General features: G+C 37.6%; 1 long non-coding RNA gene across 1 annotated transcript; it reads right to left on the bottom strand.

The window, feature by feature from the left end:
* Nucleotides 1-7,224: 7,224 nt before the first annotated feature.
* LOC131247316 (uncharacterized) lies at nt 7,225-27,150 on the bottom strand. Its single transcript, XR_009171629.1, has 3 exons — nt 26,981-27,150; nt 7,905-8,112; nt 7,225-7,346 (listed from the first exon to the last, which is right to left on the bottom strand). It is a non-coding gene; the product is annotated as an uncharacterized LOC131247316 (long non-coding RNA).
* Between the last annotated feature and the right edge of the window lie 287 nt (nt 27,151-27,437).

The raw sequence follows: 27,437 nt of genomic DNA, 5'->3' as shown, positions 1-27,437 counted from the left end.
ATACCTCCTGATCGGGCCCACAAAACTTGTTGACGTCATTACAGCAGCAACTATAGCTGATGGGGTCCACATAGATGGACGGTGTTTGATAAAAACACAAACATCACATTACCAGGAAAAGGGGCAAAGGCTACGGATAAAACCATAGATAAAGTGTAACGCCCTGAAATTCGGGGGTCGAGCATAACTCAGCTCCCGAGTTCCAAAACATCACTTATGCAACATATTTAATGATGAATGTATGTTGACTATATTAGTGCATAAAACATGGAATAGATTAAGCCAAAACACAAATATGATTCAGGGACAAGTGAATAAAGCAAGCGGAAGACTTATAGTAAAATGTGTACAAGTGTAAATCCCTGAATTACATATACAACCAGATCGTGTAAAAGTGTTATTTATCAAAATTTAAGTATCAAGTTACATCATTTCAGTCCCCAAAATATATCCCAGAAATCCCGCGCATCAGACCGAGGCTCGCTAGAACCCGTCTGAAAACTGCATATAGGAGAAGGCAGCCTCGTCGTCATCCAGCTCCCGCTCTGCCTCAGACGTCACATCCACATCTGCAACATCAGGGCCTAAGACAGAGTCTGGTGGGTGTGTAACACCGCCCCAGAAACGTGGGAGTGAGTGATCAACTCAGTGGAACAATAAGGCACTGGTTAACATGTTATCAGTTCAATCAAACAGTAATGATAAAGCAGGATAAGTAATTAAATCCTAAGTACTCTTGTTAATGCAAGTATGAATGCAATATGATGCGTGCCCTCACGCGTACACCCTCAGCGTCTTCATCTTACGTTACGCATGACATCGCCTCAAAGTGCGCCACATCTACAAAGCACATGCAAATGCGGTGCATGGATATGATTACCAAGTTGTTATTAGTCCATTTCACACAACAGGATTGGGAAGCTAAGATACCTTCCTCATATCACCATCCAAACAGTGATCCATACTAGGGTCGTCAATCCTAGATATCTCATACGATCATATAGTTGAGGTCGTAGCAAAGGGCTCGTCACCAATCAATGCACGCCTTTCATGCCCTTACTACCACAGATCGGCTCGTCACCTCCTTGCGGTATCCAGGTATGCTCGAGGTCACTACAAAGGGCTCGTCACCAATCAATGTAGGCCAACAGCGCAAATATCGTGTCCCATACCACCATAATCGGCTCACGAGTCTTGTGTGCTCACTGGTCACTACGGGGAGGCTCGTCACCCCAGTGTAGGCCGACAGCTCGACCACGGTGTCCCATACCACCATGTCCGGCTCATGAGTCTTAGCGGATCAGGTACCATGGTTATTAGGATTTCACTGGTAAGTTCGGTACCCTAGATTCAAGCAGTAGCGTCCATACATGGTTAACATACATCGGACAATCGGGTTACTTGACGAACTCGACTAGCACGAGCGCACGTTGAATTGAGCGACATAGAGTGCGCAAACACTCCGCGTGGCCAAACCACTGCCGACAACTCTAATACGACTCGGGTTCGTCTAATACGTCTTACGTGGCGAAAGCAATCTCAACCACGATTCATAGGGTCAATTACCGATTTCCTGGACTAAGGCATAGTCCCAAACACCTTACACAACTACAGATATTCATATGGAATGTAAAGCAGTAATGGATCAACAGCTTAAATCATGGTACATACACATCTGAAGAATATCAACTTAACATAAATGTAAGCATAGGAGATGCTTGAATTTAAATAACTTGGAATGTAACTGCATAAAGGAAAACATGCGCATCCATAGGAGTATTGAGAATCACTTCTCAACGCCCGCAACAAGTGTAATAAGTTACACTTAGATCATTCATGCATTTCTACAAACACTTAGCATACATGGAACAACATACATGACGCATGTCGAAATACATGCACTTAGACAATTCCTTTTACCAAGGAGTTGTCATACATGCATCTAGCATACATACATGACAAATAATCATGGCAAACACAAGTGCGTATTTTATACGTATACGGTACTTTATAAATACACTTAGAATACACAAATCTCAATATAGCACATGCATATCAGGAAAGCAATGTAAACACAACATTTGGCATGTGAAATCTCATCTATAGCAAGAATAAATCACTAACTGGGATTGAAAGCCTTGAAAACCATAACCTATACACTTAAAGTCCGCACCTTAAGCGAAGAAGGAACCGCCGAGCTGATTTAGACAAGTTGTCTTCGTCAACGGCGCTAGAATACCCTAAAATAAGGATAGAAATGAGATACAACAACACCAAGTCTAATCTAAGCTCTAACACAGGTTAGGGTTAGGTTAACTTACCCCAAAGGAACTCAGAATCGTCAGAAGAACGATTCAAAGGGAAGGTTCGAAGATGAAGAAGAACAAGGAAGAATCAAGATGATTCACCAACTTATCTCTCTCACTTTCTCTCTCTTTTCCACTCTCTTTCCAAGCTAGGGTTAGAGAAAATTCGTATGGAAATGAGAGCTAGGGTTTAAGGACTATATATAGGCCTTAAAATGATGGAAATAACCCCAGGGTCAAGGTATACTTAGGTTATAACCAAAGCACGCCTTTCTCGATCAAACAAAGCACTTCTGGTGGGCCTATAACCACGAAAGGTCGGACTTAAGCTCATTGACCATGGATCTAGGTCAAGCTGAGATTTCATACCGACCGGCTCTTCAGATCAGCCGTGGCGGACCACACTCAATTCAACGGTCACGGAAACTCGATCAGGTCCACAAGCACTAGGATATGCCTGGGCCAACCATCCTGATCAGAGGGTGAAATTGGGTCAGAATCCAACGGTCATAATGCTTAAAATCGTCGCGCAAGCGACACGACTCAGATTTCAATAAAAGCTTAATAAATTCCAACCGTTCTCACACTCTTCACTCCGAACTCAAGCAAATCGATCTAGAACATCGGATCGACTTGATTTTCGAGGTGAAGATCAAGCCCAACTCGGTGACTGCAACAGCCTAAGATCATCGCCATCGGACTTTCGACGCGCGGTCCAGGTCCAATCCAGATCTTCCAAAAATTCCCCAGAACAACTGGATTTAGCGATGGATCCCAGATTTCAGAGTAACGTAGCGCTCACTAATCTACACGTTTAGAGCCTTGCAGATACAATTTAAAGTGATTGATGCGAATTTCACAAGCAATCGAGTAAAGCGCTAATTACCCCAAAACAACTACTTAAGGAAAGATTAGCACAAAAATTCCAAGGTCGTTACATAAAGGCATACTGCTACGGTTATCGTCTGTAGCACGACCATAGCAATTAGTGGTGTAGCTAAAGGTCAAAAAGCTATGGCTATGGATTAAATCCGTATCAATAGATATCAATAGCCACAGATATAATCTGTAGCTATACTTTCTGTAGCGAAATGTACATACAGCTACGGATAATATCTGTAGCTAAAAGTAGAATGAAATCTGTAGCAATATGTTGAAGTTAGCAATAGCTACGGTTTTCAGAACAAGAGTTATGGCCAATATCCGTAGCTACGTTTTAAAAAAAATATATAACAATGGTGTCTATTGCCATTGCAAGAACCTGCTGTGATTGATTAACTCATCTAAAGCTAATACAATTAATGCTGCTAGGAATAGTACATAAAATGCAATCAGGAAAGAAAATAATGCATTCATATTACAAATAGCAATCAAATCATACAATGCATCCTACATTCACATTTCTAAATAAACAAATTTCAGAATACAATAGATCGTCAGTTGTAAGTATAATAGGAGCATAGGACGATGATCAAACAGAGCAAGTTATAAGATCAAACCCAAAACCATCCAGAATTACTAGCAGGCCACATTGCATGGGCCCCATATGCATCAAGTTGTCCGCATTTCATGGGCCTCATATACGTGCAACAAGTGGGCCCAACCAAAATAGATGGGAAATAAATACATCAAGGTGGCCTCATATACGTACACACATACATCATGTGGGCTAGACGGATAGTGTGAATATAATATTTACATCAGGGTGGGGTCCAAGTAGGTGGGCCATGCGAATGAAAGGTACATACAATAGGTGGGCCTGGACAGTGAAATAGTGACATCAAGATGGGCTAGCGGTTGGCAAATTTTTGCCTGCTGGGCCGACCCATCTGGACTCTTGTCCAAAAAAGGGCCTCTCTAAAATGGATGATACTGTTTCAACATATATCAAGGTGGGGTCCACACATGTGGGCCACATGATGGATGGATGAAGTGGATTAAACCAAATCACGCAGCAGACCCAACAACTGATGGATGTCAGTCCAGCAGCAAGTGAATCTGCCTGACATTGGACCGTTGGATTTGCCCATTTGGGCGTTGAATCTGCTTCATGAATGGGGCCCATGGCCTTGTATGGTATGGACAAATGGATGGATGGTGTGGGTGCACTGCACACATTAAGGTGGGGTCCGTACGTCCCATGTGGACGGACGGCTGGGATATAGGATACATGCATCAAGGTGGGCCCCACCGTCTAGCTGGAATGGACAGTGTGTATATAAACCCATACATCAAAGCTGGCCCCACTCAGCACACCATCCAGATGGATGGCGTGGATACAAAATATATTAATAAAGGTGGGTCCCACCTGCCCACACATGTCACACTTGTGGGGTGGGCCCACACCTCAAAACTGACGATTCGCATGGATATAAACCACATACATCTCGGTGCATCCCACCTGGACGGACAGTTAGGAGATAACCATACCTCCTGATTGGGCCCACAAAACTTGTTGACGTCATTACAGCAGCAACTGTAGCTAATGGGGTCCACATAGATGGACGATGTTTGATAAAAACACAAACACCACACTACTAGGAAAAGGGGCAAAAGCTACGGATAAAAACCATAGTTAAAGGCATATTGCTACGGTTATCATCTGTAGCACGACCGTAGCAATTGGTGGTGTAGCTAAAGGTCAAAAAGCTATGGCTACAGATTAAATCCATAGCAATAGATATCAATAGCTATGAATATAATCCGCAGCGATACTTTCTGTAGCGAAATGTACATACAACTACAGATAATATCTGTAGCTAAAAGTAGAATGAAATCTGTAGCAATATGTTGAAGTTAACAATAACTATAGTTTTCAGAACAAGAGCTATGGCCAATATCCGTAGCTACTTTAAAAATAATTATAACAATGGTGTTTGTTACCATTGTAAAAACCTGCAGTGATTGATAACTCATCTAAGCTAATACAATTAATGCTGCTAGGAATAATACATAAAATGCAATCAGGAAAGAAAACGATGCATTCATATTACAAATAGCAATCAAATCATACAATGCATCCTACATTCACATTTCTAAATAAGAAAATTTCAGAATACAATAGATCACTAGTTGTGAGTATAATAGGAGCAGAGGACGATGATCAAACAGAGCAAGTTATAGGATCAGACCCAAAACCATCCAAAATTGCTAGCAGGTTCGCCGGAACACAACTCTGAGAATAACCACTACGGCCTTACTCTGACATGGTGACACCAAGCACATTCTAACTCCGATTCTCCATTAAGACTTCATCATGTAGATCCTGGATCTGAAGAGAAAATGCTTTGGCCAGCTCGTGCTACGCCCATGCCAAGCTTGGGTCAGGCCTTTGCTTTTAAGTGTCAGGCTGGGCTTGCAACCCTTACTAAAGAACCTAGTTTTGCTCTGCCTAAAGCTTATTATAGTTCAACGAGGATAAGCGCCAACCAAATTCTAACAAGTGTGCAACATACACAAGAAACTTGTGAATAAACCTATTGATCACATACTGGTCATTAGCACCACAGCTTAAAAGAAAGAGCACACGCACTTGGAGGGCATAACCCACCATCTTTGAGAAAGCTGTAATGGTGACATCTTTTCCTTCTCGTTCTATCTATTAATGGAGGGCATGAGATGAGGAACTTGAAGAAAAACATTAAATTTACAGATAACGTGTGATGCACTCCAAAAAATCATACCTTAGCTTTTCCTATTGGAAGGCAGAATGGTAGCAGTGTAAAACATCAACACTTCCAGCCTAAATTTGTACAAGGGTTTCAAGATTTAGTAAATCTGAGCCATAAATTGTTAAGAAAGATCTCCAAGAAAATGCTTTAAATTAGTGACAACAAAACATGATCCCGATGAAATAGTAGAAAACATCCATCGCAATTTTTTTCTTAGTGATAAACATTTATGCATACTCCATTTCATTGCAATATATATAAATATATATAAGATAAAGATTTTAAAAAAAAAAACTATTGAAGATAGCATCCTGAAAGTACAAATAAAAGAATCCCACTCTAAGATACTTACTTTTAGCCTCTCATGAGCTTCCTTCACTATTTTTCCATCTTTCCTTTTCCTCCAGTTATGGCTATCCTTGCGGAAGTATCTTAGTACCTTCTGATCAAAAAGAAAAAGTGATCCACCTGGTAAGGAAAATGCATCCTGAGCTAAGATTTGTTCACAAATTTATATACTTTTTTTTATACATAATATAAGAAAAGGATTGAAAATGATTCATAGTAAGGAAGGTTTTGATTGATAAAGTTTTCAAATGACACAATGAAAATGTAAAATAAGAAAATTAGAGATTTGTCAAAACCAAATTTTAGCAGGTTCAAGATAATGTTCTTCACATGCCATAGTCTAGACAACCCAGCTAAGCTCACCAAGGAAAGTCTATCAATTTACAGAACAACTAGACCTTCAAAAGAAAAACTGAATTCAACAGCCAACAAAAAGCTCCCAAGACTAATTTCACTCATTATCATTATCGTGCCTTGTCTAAGACTAGTCTCACTATACACTGAAATTTCTAAGCTAAAAGGTATTGATGGATTAAGACACTTGGGACGGTTGGCACCTTGTATTTGAGTGTGTTTGATGGGCTGTTTGGGAACTTTTATCTGGAATGCATTGGAATCTAAATTACAATTACATTGAAATCAATATGATTATGAATCCTCAATTGTGTTTGGTTGCTTATAATTGGAATGCACTACAATGCCCGTAAATCCACACTCCTAAATTATTGGCCATCAGCTCTTGAAAGACCGGTAGTACGGTAGTAGACCAGTCTATCCACAGACTATGAATTTTAGAGTTGTTTTTCATCTAGAGTAGAAACTAGATGTAATCTAAATTAGCACATAAGGATCCAAATATTAACAGAAATGACTCTGTGGGGTATTTAAAAAAATGGTGATATCTGCAGGATATCCATAGATGCGGAAGGCTGATGACATTCACGTGGAGAGACTTCTGCACTTCAGGGAGATTCAGATAAGCTTCAATGTACTCAGGTGAACAAGGATCGAACTCCACTTCCTGTTTTTGACTGATGATCAATGATGGAAATGGATGAAGAAGAAATTGAAGGGCATTCTTAGTTGTTGTTCTCAATTTTTATTTAAGAATAAGGCAGTGTTTGGATATGCTATTTACCAAATTACAATAACACTATTCAAAATTCGTGAAGAGGAAGTTGCACTCAAAATGTTCTTACATTTCATTCAAATCCAATCTGAAACTAAGACAATTACGATTTGTGCCATGATCCTTGACATAAATGCTAATGAAGGGAATTATGATTCACCACATTTGGATGTTAGATTGGATTGAATTGCACTCTCCATTGTTTCAAGTCGACTTGAAATGCATGGAATATCAATTAGAGGCTTCATCCCCACTTCAGATCAAAATGACGTTGTCCCCAACTTGGACATTTCCTTTATAATGAATCGAACGCCGCCCCCAACTTGAACATTTCCTTTATAATGAATTGAACATATTGCAATTCAGTTCAGTTGAGCATCCAAACAGAGCCTAGTACTGGAATTCAATTCAATAGTTCATCCAAACTCAAGCCTAATGGAGGACACTTACAGGGTGGGGCATTGAAGAGGCAGTGCATAAGGGATCATACATGTTGTAGGGGAAAATATCCTTGAGAGATGCCTAGAGTTATCCGATAGCCACGTCGCATGCTTCAGTTGTATTCACCTCTGAAGAAAAATTGCAGTTTAGGGTAATTCCATCATGGATTTCATCTGAAGTAAGTGCGTGTGTCCTGATGAATTCAAACAATCCCTTCCTGTTAGTTTCATCGTCGATCTTGAAATGGCCAAGCTATATGTCCTAGAGGGGGGGGGGGAGGGGGGGTGAATAGGACTATGCCAAATTTTAAGATAAATACATCGGAATATGAAACAAAGAATAGATAACACTATACACCAATCATAGAATAGGAATGGAAAGCAACCTAAAATAGAGAAATAGAAACACAAATTCTAAGGACAACCTTACACCAAAAATCAAAGTTTATGGTAGGACAACCTTATTTCTAGAACAAATAGAGAAGAAAAAATATAATGCTGAAATGTAAATCTAAATTATTACAACATTCCCCACAATGCTTGAAATGTAAAATTTACAACATTCACATCCACACATACATTCCACAATTCTGAATGATAAAAGATAGGAAATATAAATCACACATCCACAACACAAAGAATTATAGTGGTTCGCCTGTGTGTTTACCAACTGTTAAACAACAGCCACACAAAATGCTACTCCACTCTTAATATCCTCACACAAGGGATATTAGCGTTCACTATCAAATAGGTTTTCACAGGTTCACCCAAAACCTTCACAATTGTGTCTTTTTCAAAGGGCTTACACAATTCAAAAACCCTCACTTCTGAGTTTTCTGGCTCTCCTCAGATAACCAACAACTTTGAGATTTTTCTGGCTTAACCTCAAATAAAACCAAACAATGTAAATTACACAAATTGTAAAATACCTGATTTTCTCCTTCATTGTAGCGGCCCAGAAGAACCAAGTCGGAGTAGAGATTTGAATGTCAAAGTTCAATGTCCAATACTCACTTTATAATGGTTTTAGGTTCTAATAGATTTTAAATTAAAACAAAAGGGCTAGCTCTAATTGATTTTGATTCCAGAAAAAGGAAAACAACAATTCCTCTTTTCAGATTAGATTAGAATACAAGAAACAAAATCAATTAACAAAGCTAAAGAAAGAGAATATTAAATATGCACACTTATCTTAAATGGAGCACCAGCTTATCTCTCAGAAGACTGAATTAATTTAGCTTGAAGTTCTTATTTTATTTTGAGATTCGTGCTCTATTTATAGGTGAGGAAATCACACCTTTGACTGGTCTAAGGACCTCTACGACTGGTCATAGAACCAACAGATATTTGAAAATTTTAAGTGCGATAAGATTTGACAGTGTTATGACTGGTCGTAGGTGGTCTACGACTGGTCATGGGTCTCCTACGACTGGTTGTGGGTCTCCTACGACTGGTCGTAGGTTTCACACGACTAGTCGAAGCAAGTCGAATTTCAGCGCTGTAAATTGAGTCGTAGCTTTATGACAGGTCGAAGATGCAGTCGACACTGTACCTATGACTGGTCGAATAGTCCCCGGGACCAGTCGAAGCCTAACAGAAATTTTTTAATTTTTGTAACAAACTTACAATTGATCAAGGAAATGTTTAGACAAGTCGAAGCAGTGCTAGGACTAGTCGAACAAAGTCCAGGACTAGTCTTAGAACAGACCAAACTCACTTATATAAAACATATGAATTATGTATCCAAAAATGGCCTACTCTAAAGGTCAACCTATGGTCAGCCATACCTCAGGAGTGAAGTAAGGACATTGAACATAGGAGATAAGTGACCTTCGAAAGTAGTGAAGCTTGAAGTCTTGATGTAGCTCAAACTTGAAGGCTTCTTGAGATCTTGAGGTAGAACTTGAAAACATCTTTGAGATTCTTGACTTGTGAACAGTGCTTGTCAACCTAAGTTGATCTTGAGTAGAGCATTGTTCTTCATAGATGCAAGCTTCATAATAGTGTCTTTGGCACCACAAATTTGACAACACAAAGGGCTATAAATTATGGCACTTACAATCTCCCCCTTTGTCAAATTAGTGACAAAACACACTTTCAAGATATGTTACATAACATAGAATATCTGATTAAAGAATCATGCACCAGTTATTATCAACCAGCATCCTGCAGACTTGTAAATCAATATTTAGTCCACCTCTGCACGCTTCTGCTCACACCTCTGCACATACTCCCCCTGAGTAACATACTCATAAAACAATATACAATACAATGCTACTCTACTCCCTCCTCATGACAACATCCATATTCATATACATATCCATAACATATCCATACTCCCCCTTTTTGTCACAATAGGACAAAGGAAGCACAGAACAGATGGCTGAGGAGAAATAATCAATGAGAAATATGAGAGTAACTTAGTCAAGATATGAGAACATAGCATAAGCAACACACATAATTCATAGACTGAGCTAAGTTAAAGAGAGCGAAAAACTCAAAAACTAGTTAGGAGTAATAAAGTTATTACAAACCAGTAAACTTAAAAAATACTAATCTGACCCAGATGAAGGAGTAGGAATGGAAGGATCAAGTTGATGCATGCCTTTGTTCAAGCGCTTAAGATATTTGCGCATATATTTGAACTGTAAATCATGGGCAACAAACATGTTTTCCATTTTAACATTTAGACCCTCAACTTTATCTTTCAATGCACTCAGACGTGCATCAAATGAAGGCTCATAATCTGGATCATTTGTAGAATCGGACTCAAGCTCTTCAAAAATATCATCCATGTTAATATCATTAGGAGGAAGATCACCAGCTTCTTCCTCATGTTCAACTTTAGCACCGCCAACACCATCACCTTGGCCAGGAAGGTAATCTAGTTTCATCTTATTGATATTGGAATTGTTAAATATCAGATGATGGATAGGGGCCTCTCCAACCCGCATGTCGACTGACATATGTGTAGCTAATACAGTCATCAAATATCTAAAAGGAATGTCACTATGACCAAGATGGAGACAAACTGAATGATGAAGTGACAAATCAAGGATGGTAAACAAATGTTAACACCTCTAACAACAGAATAAAGAATACGAACCATGAAGGACGTCAATTCAGATTTGTTACCCGACCAAGGATACAAATTAGACATAAAGATTTTGTGAAGAAATTTGTATTTAGGTAACAAATACCTTGAGGGAAGCGCATTCCCTTTATGCATTCATTGTACATCCAAATTGCATAAGTCATTAGTCAGCATACATTTTTCAGTGACAGAGGGTTTATCATATAAAGTATGGATAGGGATACCCTCATCATTCACTGGAATATCCATAAGGGCTGAAATCAAATATCGATCAACTTCAAATGGCCCTTCTCTTGTGGAGATAGAAAAAGTTAAAATTTTCAGTGAGAAAGCACATATGCATGTAAACATGGATTAGGCAATGGACCGGTATGCTGGCCCACCCCAAAGCAATAAGTTATTCTAACCTACAGATTGAAGCATAGGAAAAATATCAAAATGAGCAACATGATTAATATCAACTAGATGCTCAACAATAACATTACGCAATCGGATGTCCTGAACATAAGATGGATCGTCCTCAGGAGCCCTAAGATGATGCTTAGTGATAGGGGCTGATCTGCAAGAAGAAGACGGACCACGGAATGTTGATTTTCTTCCTCTAGAAGCCGTATGCAACAATGATTTCAAGAATATAAAGAGTTGCAATGAATTGAGAAATGGGTTTTCTCAAATCAGATTTTTTAAAAGAAAATCTCCAAATCTCAACTAAATTCGAAATAGACAACTCCAAGAGAGAAATAGAAGCAATCTAGACACAAATCTACAAGCAAAATGTAAATGGAGCACTAACCTTGAAGATTTTGGAAGATGGGTTTGACTAGTCGTGTGTCGGCTCGTTGAAGAGTGAAGTTGAAATGAAGAAGAAGATGATTTCCCCCAAATTTTAAGTGAATCCACACGATTCACGACTGGTCATGGATATACACAACCGGTCGTAGTATGACTGGTCGTGGATACTCACGACTGGTCGAGTACAGGTCAAAAAATCTAATTTTTGCATATTTTTCAAGATTTGAAAACTAAACTAGCAAATATATACAATATGATACAAATAGGCATAATTAATCATTTTAAAATGGCACATGCCGAGATCAAATTTCATTTTGTTAAACCTACTTTTGTTGAGCGGTTTAGTGAAAATATCAGCACGTTGATTCTCGGTAGGGATATATTCCAAAGATATAACTTTTTCTTCTACTAATTCCCGAATATAATGAAATCTAATGTCAATGTGCTTAGTATGAGAATGCTGAATTAGATTTTTTGAAATATTTATGGCACTGAAATTATCACAATATAATAACATAGAATCCTATTTAATTCCATAATCACTTAGCATACGTTTCATCCAAATAAGCTGTGTACACGCATTACTAGCTGCGATATATTCAGCTTCAGCTGTTGAAAGTGATATAGAATTTTATTTCTTGCTAAACCAAGAAACTAAATAGTTTTCGATATAAAAACAACCACCACTGGTTGATTTTCGATCATCAAGATTACCAGCCTAGTCAACATCTGAGTACCCAGCTAATTGAACACTAGTCTCATGTGGATACCAGAGACCGAGATTATTAGTACTTGCGACATATCGTATAATCTGCTTGACAGTAGTCAAGTGCGATTCTTTAGGTTCAGACTGATATCTAGTGCAAATACCAACACTTAGAGCGATATCTGGTCTACTAGTAGTTAAATACAATAAACTACCAATCATACTCCGATATAATTTCGGATCCACATTTTTACCTGCAGAATCTTTTGAGAGTTTCAAGGTTATACTCATAGGAGTATCAAAGTTCTTACCATTTTCAAATCCAAATCTCTTAATCAAGTTCATAGCATATTTAGATTGAGAAATGAATATTCCATCAGGTTTTTGTTTTACTTACAACCCGAGGAAATAATTCAATTCCCCAACCAAGCCCATTTCAAACTGAGATTTCATCAAATCTGCAAACTCAATAGTCATCTCAATATAGGTAGATCCATAAATGATATCATCAACATAGATTTGTACTAATAAGATGCGATCTTTATGTTTTTTAATAAACAGAGTTTTATCAACACATCTAATTTGAAAATTATGGTTTAATAGAAACTTTGTTAGTTTCTCGTACCATGCCCTAGGAGCTGGTTTTAAACCGTAAAGTGCCTTTTTGAGATGATACACATGATCAGCATTTTTGGGGTCTTCAAAACCCATTGGTTGTTCAACATAAACTTCCTCATGCAGATCGCCATTAAAAATGCACTTTTCACATCCATTTGGTAAATCTTAAACTTTCTAAAACACGCAATGGATATAAAGAGTCTGATTGATTCAAGACATGCTACTGGTGCAAAGGTTTCATCAAAGTCAATACCTTCAATTTGAGTGTAACCTTGTACCACTAGCCTAGCCTTGTTTCTAATTATATTGCCAAGTTCGTCAGACTTATTTTTGAAAATCCATTTGGTTCCAATGATGTGTTTATCTTTAGGTCTAGGTACGAGATACCAAACATCATTTCTCACAAATTGGTTAAGTTCTTCTTGCATCGCAATGATCAAGTTTTCATCAGCAAGAGCTTCTTTTATGTTAGATGGTTCTATCTGGGATGTAAAACGTGCATAATTACATATATCCTCAACTTGTCTACGGGTACGAACACCAGTGAGAGGGTTTCCAAGAATCTGTGTGGTTAGATGATCTTTAACAATCCTTTGTTGAGAATCAGTCTGATTAGATGAAGTATCAGGTTTATCAATTACAAGAACTTCATCATTATCTGAACTTGAGATAGGTGTGCTTAAGTGATCATCAATGACCACATTGATGGATTCTTGAATCACACTAGTCCTTTTGTTCAGAACCCTATAAGCTCGACTGTTTAAAGAATGTCCTAGAAAGATCCGTTCATCACTCTTCGTATCAAACTTTCCCAGATTTTCACGATCTCGTAAAATATAACACTTTCTGCCAAAAACTCGAAAGTATTTGATAGTAGGCTTTTTATCAAACCACATTTCATAAGTCATTTTATTATTACCTTTAGTAGTGTAAACCCGGTTAATAATATAACAAGCTGTATTGACTGCTTCAGCCCAAAGGTTCTTAGAGAGCTTCATACTATTCAACATGACATTTGCCATTTCTTGAAGCACTCTATTTTTTCTTTCAACTATTCCATTTTGTTGTGGAGTTTTGGGCACTGAAAATTCATGTAATATTCCCTGGTCACTACAGAACTTCTCAAAACCGCTATTCTCAAATTCAGATCCATGATCACTATGAATCTTACTGACTTGAGAACCTTTTTCAGTTTGAATCCTTTTAAGAACCTTTTTTACTTCTTCAAAGGTTTCTGATTTGTCCCTTAAGAAGACTACCCATGTATATCTGGTAAAGTCATCTACTATTACCAAAATATATATTTTGCCACCTCGACTTTCGGTCCTGGTAGGTCCTACTAGGTCCATATGGAGAATCTCAAGTGGTCTTGATGTGGTATTGGAATTCACCTTTTTGTGTGAGTTCCTTGTTTGTTTACCAATCTGGCATTCACCACATATTTTATCTAATTTTTGTAGTTTGGGTAAACCTCTTATGAGTTCCCGTTTGCTCAATCTATATAGATTTCGGTAGTGTACATGTCCAAGACGTTTATGCCATAAGTTAGTCTCATCTGTATGGACCATGTAACATGATTGATTAGATGAGCTGGATTCACTAGCAGTTTTCAAACGTTCTACATCCAGTTAGTATTACTGAACCCTTGTTGTTTAGTATCTCACAGCTTTGATTAGAAAACCGTACACTATGGTTATTGTCGCATATTTGAGATATGCTAAGCAAGTTATGTTTTAAACCTTCAACATATAAAACATTTTTAAACAAAGGAAGGTTATAGAGTTGAACAGTACCTTGGCCCATAATCTTGCAGTTGCTACAATCTCCAAAAGTGATTGAACCGTCAGTCAAGTCTTTGAAATCGGTGAATAAAGCCTTATCGCCTGTCATATGCCTGGAGCATCCACTATCTAGGTACCACTTAGAATGGCTTGTTGCTTTGAAAGTGGTGTGGGCAACCAAGCAAGTGACCTTTGGAACCTATTTCATAACCATTTTGGGTTTAGGAGGATAGCAGGTCTTCTTTCGATTGTAAGAGTTATAAGTATGACCTAGTGAGTTAGACTTTAGAAGCTCCTTAAGTAGATCAACTATCTTTTCTATCAAAGGACTTTGGTTTTACTTTTTATAGTTAATATGTCTTTTAGGTTTTTGAAAAGACTTAAAGTTTTTAGAAAACATTTGATCTTTCCCTTTTGAGTTTAAGATCTCTCCCTTTACAAACGTGGGAGAAGTATTCTTTAGTTTAGGAGGAACACTCTTGTCATAGCCCAGACCGGATCGATCGCCACATTTTCTCGATCTAGATAAGAGTTTTTCTAATTTAGGATCACCTTGAGCATATTTCCAGGTTTCCTTTAAACTCAAGAGAGAAGAGACTTCATTTAGTTGTTCATTTTCAGATTTAAGATTTTCAAACTAGGAGATTTTAAAATCTAAATTGCATTTTGTCTTTTCATAATAGTTTGAAATATGGGACTTTTCTAAAACAAGAGATTCATAAATTTCTTTGAGTTTAGAAAATTTCTCTTTTTGAAGTTTTAATTTCATAGCAATTTTACAACTTTCCTTGTATAGGGCATTATAAGCATCTTGAAGATCATCTTCATTTTCATATTCACTATTCAGATTTTCTTCATTAGTTGAGTCATCATTATTTGAAAAAGTGAATTTGGCTAGAGTCATAAGAGCCTTAACATCACACCCTGACTCAGTTTCAGAATCTTCTGATTCAGAAGAGACTTCAGAATTAGAGGACTCATCCCAAGTAGCCATCATACTTTTCTTTTTTGACTTGCCCTTATTAGGACATTTGTTAGCCAAATGCCCATACTCATGGCAGTTGTAACATTGACTATCTTTTAAAGATTTTCTAGTTTTAGATTTAGGTTTCTTTTTATCAAATGCTTTTTGAAAATCAACCCTCTTTTTATTTTTAAAGATTTTATAAAATCTCTTTGCCAAAAGAGCCATATCATCCTCAGAGTTTTCAAAATCATAGTTTAAATCATTTTCAGAAGTTTTTAAAGAAATAGATTTACCTTTTGGAGCTTTAAAGGTTAACTCATAAGTTTGTAACTAGCCAACTAATTCCTCAACCTTCATTGTCCGTATCACGAAGTTCCTGGATTCCGGTTACTTTAGAATTGAACCGTTCAGGAAGTGAGCGTAGTATTTTAGCACATATCTTGCTTTCAGGAATTTTATCGCCTAGACCCCACATAGAGTTTACAATGTCATTTAATCTGGTATAGAAGTCCATAAACATTTCATTTTCTTCCATACGTATTTCCTCAAATTTAGTTGTGAGGATTTGTATCTTAGATTTCTTGACAATTGAAGTACCCTTGTGTGTCATTTCCAATATATCCCAAGCATGTTTTGCAGAATCACAAGATATAATTCTTTTGAATTCATCCGGTGATAGTGCACAAGTAATTGCATTTAGTGCTTTAGCATTTGCACTGCACTCATTTTTCTGAAGTGTGGTCCAAGAGAAATATGGTGTAATTTTCATAGATTTTGAACCATCAATCCCGGTTACTTCAGTGGTGGGAGGGGTCCATTCATTCACTGTGGATAGCCACACACTTTCATCCATGGACTTGAGGAAGATCCTCATCCTGGCTTTTCAATAGGCATAGTTGGAGCCTTCAAAGGGTGAAGGCCTAGTGACTGATAGGCTATCAAAATTTGACATCTTTTATATAGCTGAGATCGTTAGCTCAGGAATTAAATCCAAATAAAAAGCAATAAGAGCGACCTATTAGGCTCAGATACCACTTGAAATGGCCAAGCTATATGTCCTAGAGGGGGGGTGAATAGGACTATGCCAAAATTTAAGATAAATACAGCGGAATATGAAACAAAGAATAGATAGCTAAAAAGGCCTAGTTATATGTCCTAGAGGGGGGGGGGGGGGGGGGGGGTGAATAGGACAATGCCAAATAAAACTTATAACAGCGGAATTAAAAAGAATATGATAGCCAAAATAAATCACAATGCAAGAAAGTAAAATAACCTCAAAATTCAGATCTTGAGAGGTTGATACAAATGTTGTTCTAAGGACAACCTTACACCAAAAACCAGAGTTTATGGTAGGACAACCTTATTTCTAGAAAGATCTTTGTATCAAATCTCAAACCGAAGAGGAATACAGAAATAAATACAAACTGAATTAAAATAAATTGTAATCACAAATGTATTGTTCTAGGGACAGCATACACTATAAAAATGGCAGGGCAACCTTGCTGGAATAACTTTTAAAGGAAATTGAATATCAAGCTGATAAAGGAATAGCAAAAAATAAATTCTAAACTATTACAAAATTCTCACAATGCTTGAATTAAATGATTACAACATTCACCACCATACATACATCCCACAAAAGAATAATTAAAGATCAGAAGTATAAATCATTCAACCACAACACAAGGGATTATAGTGGTTTGCCTGTGTGTTCACCAACTGTTAAACAACAGCCACACAAAATGCTACTCCACTCATAATATCCTCACACAGGGGATATTAGCGTTCACTAACAAAATAGGTTTTCCCAGGTTCACCCAAAACCTTTACAATTGTGTCTTTGTCTATGGGCTTACACAATTTTAAAAAAACCCCACTTCTGAGTTTTCCTGGCTCTCCTCAGATAACCAATACAACAAGATTTTTCTAGCAAATCTTGAAAGAAACCAAAACAAAAAGGAATTTACAATTAAATGTAAAATACTTGATTATCTCCTTTGTTGTAGCAGCCCGGTAGAACCAAATCAGAGTAGATGATTGAATGTCCAAGTTCAATATCCAGTACTCAATTACAATGGTTCTAATTCTAATAGATTTTAAATTAAACCAAATAGGGCTTGCCTTAATTGATTTTGATTCCAAAGAAAGGGAATAACAATTCCTCTTATCAAATTAGATTGGAATAGTAGAAACAAAATCAATTAAATAAAGCTAAGGAAAGAGAATATTAAATAAGCACACTTAGCTTAGATGGAGCACAGAATTATCACTCAGAAGTTCGACGAAGATTGGCTTGAATGGATTAATTAATTCAATTGAGATTCGTGCATTATTTATAGGTGAGCAGATTGCGTCTTCGACTGGTCTAGGGAGCTCTTCGACTAGTCGAAGCAATAACAGATATTTGAAAGATCCAGCGGGATAAGATTTGACCGTTCTACGACTGGTCGAAGGTCTCCTTCGACTGGTCGTAGGTCACCTTCGACTGGTCGTAGGTTTCCTTCGACAGGTCGAAGAACTTGAAAAACATTGCTGGATTTTGAGTCGAAGATTTTCGACAGGTCGAAGATGCAGTCAACACTGTTCCTTCGACTGGTTGAACAGATTCCTGGACTAGTCGAAGCCTAACAGATTTCATCCAAAATTTGTAACAAACTCACGACTGATCGAGGAATTTCTTAGACTGGTCGAAGCAACTCTAGGACTAGTCGAAGAAGGCCTAGGACTAGTCGAAGAACAGACTAAACTTATGTAAAATAAACATTCGACTTATGTATCCAAAGTGACCTACTTCTAAGGTCAACCTAAGGTCAGTCAAACCTCAACCATGAAGTAAGGACATTGAAACATTAGGAACTAGTGACCTTGAAGAATGAGCCTTGAAGTCTTGATGTAGCTCAATCTTGAAATCTTGATGTAGCTCAATCTTGAAAGAGTCTTGAGATCTTTACAAACTGCCTTGTACTCTTCTTGAAGTCTTGCAGCTTGAGTCTTGTCTTGTGAGCAGTTCTTGCATTCAAGATTGATCCTTGTACTTGTGAGCTTTGCTTGTTCATGAATGTTGATCCTTGAGAAAGCTTCACTTATGCAAGTTATATATAACAGTGATTTTAGCACCATAAATTTGACAACAGACAGGGATATAAACTATAGCACTTACAATAGCACTATACACCAATCACAAAATAGGAATGGAAAGCAACCAAAAATAGAGAAATAGAAACACAAATTGTTCTAAGGACAACTTTACACCAAAAACTAAAGTTTATGGTAGGACAACCTTATTTCTAGAACAAATAGAGAAGCAAAAATATAATGCTGAAATGTAAATCTAAATTATTACAACATTCCCCACTGTGCTTGAAATGTAAAATTTACAACATTCACATCCACACATACATTCCACAATTCTGAATGATAAAAGATAGGAAATATAAATACACATCCACATCACAAAGATAGGAATAGAGGGATCAAGTTGGTGCATGCCTTTGCTCAATCGCCTAAGATATTTGCGCATGTACTTGAATTGTAAATCATGAGCAATAGACATGTTTTCCAACTTTACATTTATATTCTCAACTTTATCCTCTAATGCACTCAGACGTGCATCAACATCAGATGGTACAAAATCTGGATTATTTGTTGAGTAAGAATCCAGTTCCTCAAAAATGTCATCCATATTAATGTCATCACCAGCTTCTTCATGACCACCACCACCACCACCACCTTGTTCAGGAAGTAGATCCAGCTTCATCTTATTGATATTAGTATTGTTGAAGATCAGATGATGGATTGGTGCCTCATCAACCGGCATATCGACTAACATATGTGTAGCCAATACAGTTATTAAATAGGCAAAAGGAATGTCACTATGACCAGGATGGAGTCTAAACTGAAGAATGAAATGACAGATTAAAGAAGGTAAACAAATCTGAGTACCATTGGAAATAGCATGGATAACACGAACCATAAACGAAGTTAAGTCAGTTTTATTACCCGAACGAGGATACAGATTAGACACAAAGATTTTGTGGAGAATCCTGTATTTGGGTAAGAAATACCTTGGGGGAAGTGCATTCCCTTTTTGTGTCCATTGAACATCCATGTTGCACAAGTCTCTAGTGAGCATGCGTTTTTCAGCCATTGAGGGTTTATCAGTTAAGTTATGGATAGGAATACCCTCATCATTCACAGGAATGTCCATAAGGGCTGAAATTAAATGACGATCAACGTCAAAAGGCCCTTCTCTAGTAGATATTTTAAAAGTTAAATTATCCTGTGAGAAAGCACTAATACATGTAAACATGGATTGGGCAATGGACCGGTATGCAGGCCCACCCCAATGTAATAAGTTAACCCAACCTACAGCTTCAAGCATAGGAAGGATGTCAAAAGGTGCAATATGATTAACATCAACAGGATGTTCAACAATAACATTACGTAATCTAATGTCCCTAACATATGATGGATCATCATTGGGAACAAGAAGATGACGCTTAGAGATAACGGATGATCTGGAGGAAGAAGAAGGACCACGGGAAGTAGTTTTTCTACCTCTAGAAGCCATTTGCAACAAGGATATCAAGGAAATAAGAAGTTGCAAAGGATTGAGAAGTGGGTTTAGTCAAAATAGATTTTTCAAAATTCAAACCCCAAATCTCAACGAAATTCAAAATAGAAAGCTTAAAGCTTGAAAAGAAAGCAATCTAGACACAAATCTGCAAGAAAAATGTGATTTGGAACACTAACCTTGAAGAACTTGAAAGTTGGGTTCGACAAGTCGAAGCACGGCACCTTAGAGAAGAAAACCGAAATGAGGAAGAAAGCAAAAATCCCCAAATTTAAGTGATTCCCGAGTTCTACGACTGGTCGTGGATATCTACGACCAGTCGTTGGACGACTGGTCGAGTATACTCACGACTGGTCGAAGAATGCCCAAAAATTCATATTTCTTGCAAATTATACAAAAAATTAGAATTCAATCTAGCAAATATATATACTATAATACAAGTATGCATAAATAATCATTTTAAAATGTACATGCCAAGATCAAATTTCATCTTTTTGAACCTACTTTTATCGAGAGGTTTTGTGAAAATGTCAGCTCGTTGATCTTCGGTAGGAATATATTCTAGAGATATAACTTTTTCTTCTACTAATTCCCTTATATAATGAAATCTAATGTCAATGTGCTTAGTACGAGAATGCTGAATAGGATTTTTTGAAATATTTATCGCACTGGAATTATCACAATGTAATAACATAAAATCCTGTTTAATTCCATAATCACTTAGCATTCGTTACATCCAAACAAGCTGTGTACAATGCATTACCAGCTGCGATATACTCAGCTTCAGCTGTTGAAAGTGATATAGAATTTTATTTCTTACTAAACCAGGAAACTAGACAATTTCCAATGTAAAAACAACCACCACTGGTTGATTTTCTATCATCTAGATTACCAGCCCAGTCAGCATCCGAGTACCTAGCTAATTGGACACTAGTCTCATGAGGATACCAGAGACCGAGATTTACAGTACTTACGACATATCTAATAATTCGCTTGACAGCAATCAAGTGAAATTCTTTTGGATCAAATTGATATCTTGCGCAAATACCAACACTTAGAGAAATATCAGGTCTACTAGCAGTTAAATATAACAAACTATCAATCATACTCTGATAAAGTTTTGAGTCAACATTTTTACCATTAGAGTCTTTTGAGAGTTTCAGGGTAGTACTCATAGGAGTATCGAAATTCCTGCCATTCTCAAATCCAAATCTCTTGATTAAATTCAAAGCATACTTAGATTGAGAAATGAATATTCCTTCAGGTTGTTGCTTTACTTGCAATCCAAGGAAATAAGTCAATTCCCCAACCATGCTCATTTCGAACTGTGATTTCATCAAATCTGCAAACTCAGTAGTCAAGTCAGTACAAGTTGATCCATAAATGATATCATCAACATAAATCTGCACCATTAAGATATGATCATTATGTTTTTTAACAAATAGAGTTTTGTTAACAGATCCCATTTGAAAATTATGACTTAAAAGAAATTTCGTTAGTTTCTCATACCAAGCCCTAGGTGCTTGTTTTAATCCATAAAGTGCCTTTTTAAGCTGATATACATAATCAATATTTTTGGAATCTTCAAAACCCATTGGCTGTTCAACATAGACTTCTTCACGTAAATCGCCATTTAGAAAAGCACTTTTCACATCCATCTGATAGATCTTTATCTTTCTAAAACATGCAATGGATATAAATAGTCTGATAGATTCAAGACGTGCTACTGGTGCAAAAGTTTCATCGAAATCAATCCCTTCAATTTGAGTATAACCTTGTACCACTAGTCTAGCCTTGTTTCTAATTATATTTCCACACTCATCAGACTTATTTTTGAAAATTCATTTTGTTCCAATGATGTGTTTATCTTTAAGTCTTGGTACGAGATACCAAACATCATTTCTTACGAATTGGTTGAGTTCTTCTTGCATCGCAACAATCCAGTTGTCATCAGTAAGAGCTTCTTTTACGTTAGATGGTTCTATTTGGGATGTAAAACATACATAATTACATATATCCTCAAGTTGTCTACGGGTGTAACGACCTTGGAAATTTTGTGCTAATCTTTCCTTAAGTAGTTGTTTTTGGGGTAATTAGCGCTATACTCGATTGCTTGTGAATTTCACATCAATCACTTTAAATTGTATCTACATGGCTCAAAACTTATAGACTAGTTAGCGCTACGTTACTCTGAAATCTGGGATCCATCGCTAAATCTAGTTGTTCTGGAGAATTTTTGAAAGATCTGGATCGGACCTGGACCCCGCGTCAAAAGTCCGATAGCGATGATCTTAGGCTGTTGCGGTCACCGAGTTGGGATTGACCATCACCTCGAAAATCAAGTCCATGTGATGTTCTGGGTCGATTTGCTTGAGTTCGGAGTGAAGAGTGTGAGAACGGTTGGATATTTAATAAGCTTTTATGAAATCTGAGTCGTGTTGCTTACGCGATGATTTTAAGATATCTGACTGTTGGATTCTGACCCAATTTCACCCTCTGATCAGGGAAGGTGGCCCAGGCATATCCTTGTGCTTGTGGACCTGATCGAGATTCCGTGACCGTTGAATTGAGTGTGGTCCGCCATGGCTGATCTGAAGAGCCGGTCGGTACGAAACCTCAGCCTGACCTAGATCCATGGTCAATGAGCTTAAGTTCGACCTTTCGTGGTTTTAGGCCCACCAGAAGTGCTTCGTTGGATCGAGAGAGGCATACTTTGGTTATAACCTAAGTATACCTTGTCCCTGGGGTTATTTTCATCAGTAATAGGCCTATTTATAGTCCTTAAACCCTAGCTCTCTTTTCCATACGAATTTTCTCTAACCCTAGCTTGGAGAGAGAGTGGAAAAGAGAGAGAAAGTGAGAGAGAAGTTGGTGAATCATCTTGGATTCTTCCTTGTTCTTCTACATCTTGGAACCTTCACTTTGAATCGTTACTCTGATGGTTCTGAGTTCATCTTGGGGTAAGTTAACCTAATCCTAATCTGTGTTAGAGCTTCGATTAGTCTTGGTGTTGTCGTATCTCATTTCTATTCTTGCTTTAGGGTATTCTGTCGCCGTTGACGAAGACAACTCGTCTAAATCAGTTCGGCGTTTCTTTCCTTGCTTAAGGTGCAGACTTTAAGTGTATAGGTTATGGTTTTCAAGGCTTTCAATGCCAGTGAATGATTTATTCTTGTTATGGATGAGATTTCACATGCCAAATGTTGTGTTCATATTGCGTTCCTGATATGCATGTGTTATATTGAGATTTGTGTATTCTATGTGTATGTATAAAGTACCATATACGTATAAAATATGCACTTGTGTTTGCCATGATTATTTGTCCTGTATGTATGCTAGATATGTGTATGACAACTCCTTGGTAAAAGGAATTGTCTAAATGCTTGTTTTTCAATATACGTCATGTATGTTGTATCAATGTATTCTAAGTATTGTAGAAATGCATGAATGATCTAAAGTGTAACTTATTACACTAATCGCGAGCGTTGAGAAGTAATTCTCAACACTCCTATTGATGTGCATGATTTCCTTTATGCAAGTTACATTCCATGCTATTTAAATTTAAGCACTACTTATGCTTACATTTATGTTGAGTTGATATTCTTCAGATGCTTGAGTACCACTTGATTTAAGTTGTTGCTCCATTACTGTTTTACATTCTATACGAATATCTGTTGTAGTGTAATGTGTTTGGGACTATGCCTTAGTCCAGGGAATCGGTAATCTGCCTTAAGATCGTGGTTGAGGTTGCTTTTGCCATGTCGGACGTATTAGACGAACCCGAGCCGTATTAGAGTTGTCGGCAGTGGTTTGGCCACGCGGAGTGTTTGCGCACTCTATGTCACTTAACTCAATGTGCGCTCGTGCTAGTCGAGTTCGTCAAGTAACCCAATTATCCGATGTATGTTCACCATGTATGGACGCTACTACTTGAATCTAGGGTACCGAACTTACCAATGAAATCCTAATAACCATGGTATCTTGATCCGCTAAGACTCATGAGCCGGACATGGTGGTATGGGACACCGTGGTCGAGCTATCGGCCTACGCTAGGGTGAGGAGCCTCCTCGTAGTGACCAGTGAGCAATTAAACTCGTGAGCCAATTATGGTGGTATGGGACACTATATTCGTGCTGTCGGCCTACATTAATTGGTGACGAGCCCTTTATAGTGACCTCGAGCATACCTGGATACTGCAAGGAGGTGACGAGCCGAACTGTGGTAGTAAAGGCATGAAAGGCGTGCATTGATTGGTGACGAGCCCTTTGCTACGACCTCAAATATATGATCATATGAGATGTCTAGGATTGACGACCCTAGTATGGATCACTGTTTGGATAGTGATATGAGGAAGGTATCTTAGCTTCCCAATCCTGCTGTGTGAAATGGACTAATAACAACTTGGTAATCATATTCATGCACCGCATTTGCATGTGCTTTGCAGATGTGGCGCACTTTGAGGTGATGTCATGCGTAACGTAAGATGAAGACGCTGAGGGTGTATGCGTGAGGGCACGCATCATTTTGCATACATCCCTACATTAATAAGAGTACTTAGGATTTATTTAATTATTCTGCTTTATCATTACTGTTTGATTGAACTGATAACATGTTAACCAGTGCCTTATTGTTTCACTGAGTTGATCACTCACTCCCACGTTCTGGGGCGGTGTTAAATACCCACCAGACTCTGTCTTAGGTTCTGATGTTGCAGATGTTGAGGCGACTCCTGAGGCAGAGCGGGAGATGGATGATGATGAGGCTACGTTCTCTTATATGCAGTTTTCAGACGGGTTCTAGCGAGCCTTGTTCTGATGCGCGGGACTCTGGGATTATTTTTGAGAATTTAAATGATGTAACTTGATACTTATAATTTTGTTAAGTAACACTTTCATGCGACCTGGTTGTATATGTACTTCAGGGATTTACACTTGTACACATATAATTTTCTATAAGTCTTCCGCTTGCTTTATTCACTTATCCCTGAATCATATCTATGTTTTGGCTTAATCTATTCCATGTTTTATGCACTAATACAGCCAACATACATCCATCATTAAATATGTTGCATAAGTGATGTTTTGGAACTCGGGAGCTGAGTTATGCTCGAATTTTCAGCACTGTACATTGAGTTGTAGCTCTACGACAGGTCGAAGATGCAGTCGACACTGTACCTACGACTGGTCGAACAGTCCCCGAGACTAGTTGAAGCCTAACAAAATTTTTTTTATTTTTGTAACTAACTTACGACTGATCCAGGAAATGTTTAGACAGGTCGAAGCAGTGTTAGAACAAGTCAAACAAAGTCCAGGACTAGTCTTAAAATAGACCAAACTCACTTATATAAAACATATGAACTATGTATCCAAAAATAGCCTACTCTAAAGGTCAACCTATGATCAGCCATACCTCAGGAGTGAAGTAAGGACATTGAACACAGGAGACAAGTGACCTTTGAAAGTAGTGAAGCTTGAAGTCTTGATGGAGCTCAAACTTGAAGGCTTCTTGAGATCTTGAGGTAGAACTTGAAAGCATCTTTGAGATTCTTGACTTGTGAACAGTGCTTGTCAACCTAAGTTGATCTTTAGTAGAGCATTGTTCTTCACAGATGCAAGCTTCATAACAGTGTCTTTGGCACCACAAATTTGACAACACAAAGGGCTACAAATTATGGCACTTTCAGATCCATCCATTGCTAATCTAAAACCACCACAGATTTTTCATGTTATAGTTCCAACCATGTATATACATGTATGTACATGTGTATGTATACATATGCATACATGTCCATGTACATATGAACTTATGTATATGTACACATCCAAAATCCTTGGAAAGAAGATGCTGGGGGTGACCCAATAATTCACTAACATGTACTTAAATCACAATTGACTCCATAAAGCATGTATTAAAAAAATTTAATTACCAAACTCACAAGATAAATGATGAGGTATACATAAATATTTGGATGTAAATAAGTATTTCCACCCATTACATGACTGTTGTTTCAGTTTGTTACTTCAATTTTAGGGCGTGAGCATGAAAATGTCCTATAAGCGCACATGAACACATGCATAACAGTGGTGGCAAACAAAAAGAAGAGAAAAATCAGTATATGGAAAATGACATAAAAGCACACCCATTTTCAGTGATTTAACTATTGATATCGATGCATTTATCGCACCCTTGGGAAATGGAAATATAATAGTATTGTATGGGAAACATCGCACATATCACATGTATTGAAATTGAAATAACAACAACAACAAGAGAAAAACTGCTATGACTTGCCCAGACTCGTTCCATTACAGTCCTCATTTTGACTCACTTCGTTAACTACTGAAATCAAGACAACTTGGTTGAGTAACACGGTTTCAGATATTGTAAAATATATTTTAGGAGACTAATAAATTGATTAGGAAGTAAATGGTGATAAGTTCCTTACCACCTTCATTACTTACAAAGAGAGTGAAATAATACAAAGAAATATCTCCAATGGGACAAAGTCAAAGATATGATGATAGAATCATACTAATTAAGTGTAATAGATGTCACCTTTTCTAGACACGTGGCAGAGGAACGTCAGAGGAATAGTCTTTAGTTAGGAGTTCATCAATAACCTCATCCACATGGGTCAACGAAAAGCCTGCGACTCAATAAAAAATAAAACCGAAATGTAAATTGTTTTGACCAATTAGCATTCCTCTACATGAAAAATTCAAATGCATCTTTGTCACATCCCAGACTTGGTAACCAGATTCACAAGGACCCTGATAGCCAGTTCTGGCCACAACAGCCTCCGTAGTACCCCATTCTCAGCTCCTGAAGCAGGTTTCGATCCTGGGATCCTACAAGGAGGATTTCCGTAAAAGTATAATCATTACCAATACGAGCATACCTAAGATCACAACAAGTATATCTGAGAATAACAAAGGCACACATCACAAAATCCACTATGAATTTGAACTTTTACAAGTATCCATAAGGTCCAAAAGGACATACATAAGATAAT

This window comes from Magnolia sinica, chromosome 5 (genome assembly GCF_029962835.1).
Source record: "Magnolia sinica isolate HGM2019 chromosome 5, MsV1, whole genome shotgun sequence".
In the NCBI taxonomy this organism is placed as follows: Eukaryota; Viridiplantae; Streptophyta; class Magnoliopsida; order Magnoliales; family Magnoliaceae; genus Magnolia; species Magnolia sinica.
This window is presented reverse-complemented; position numbering and strand designations above follow the sequence as displayed.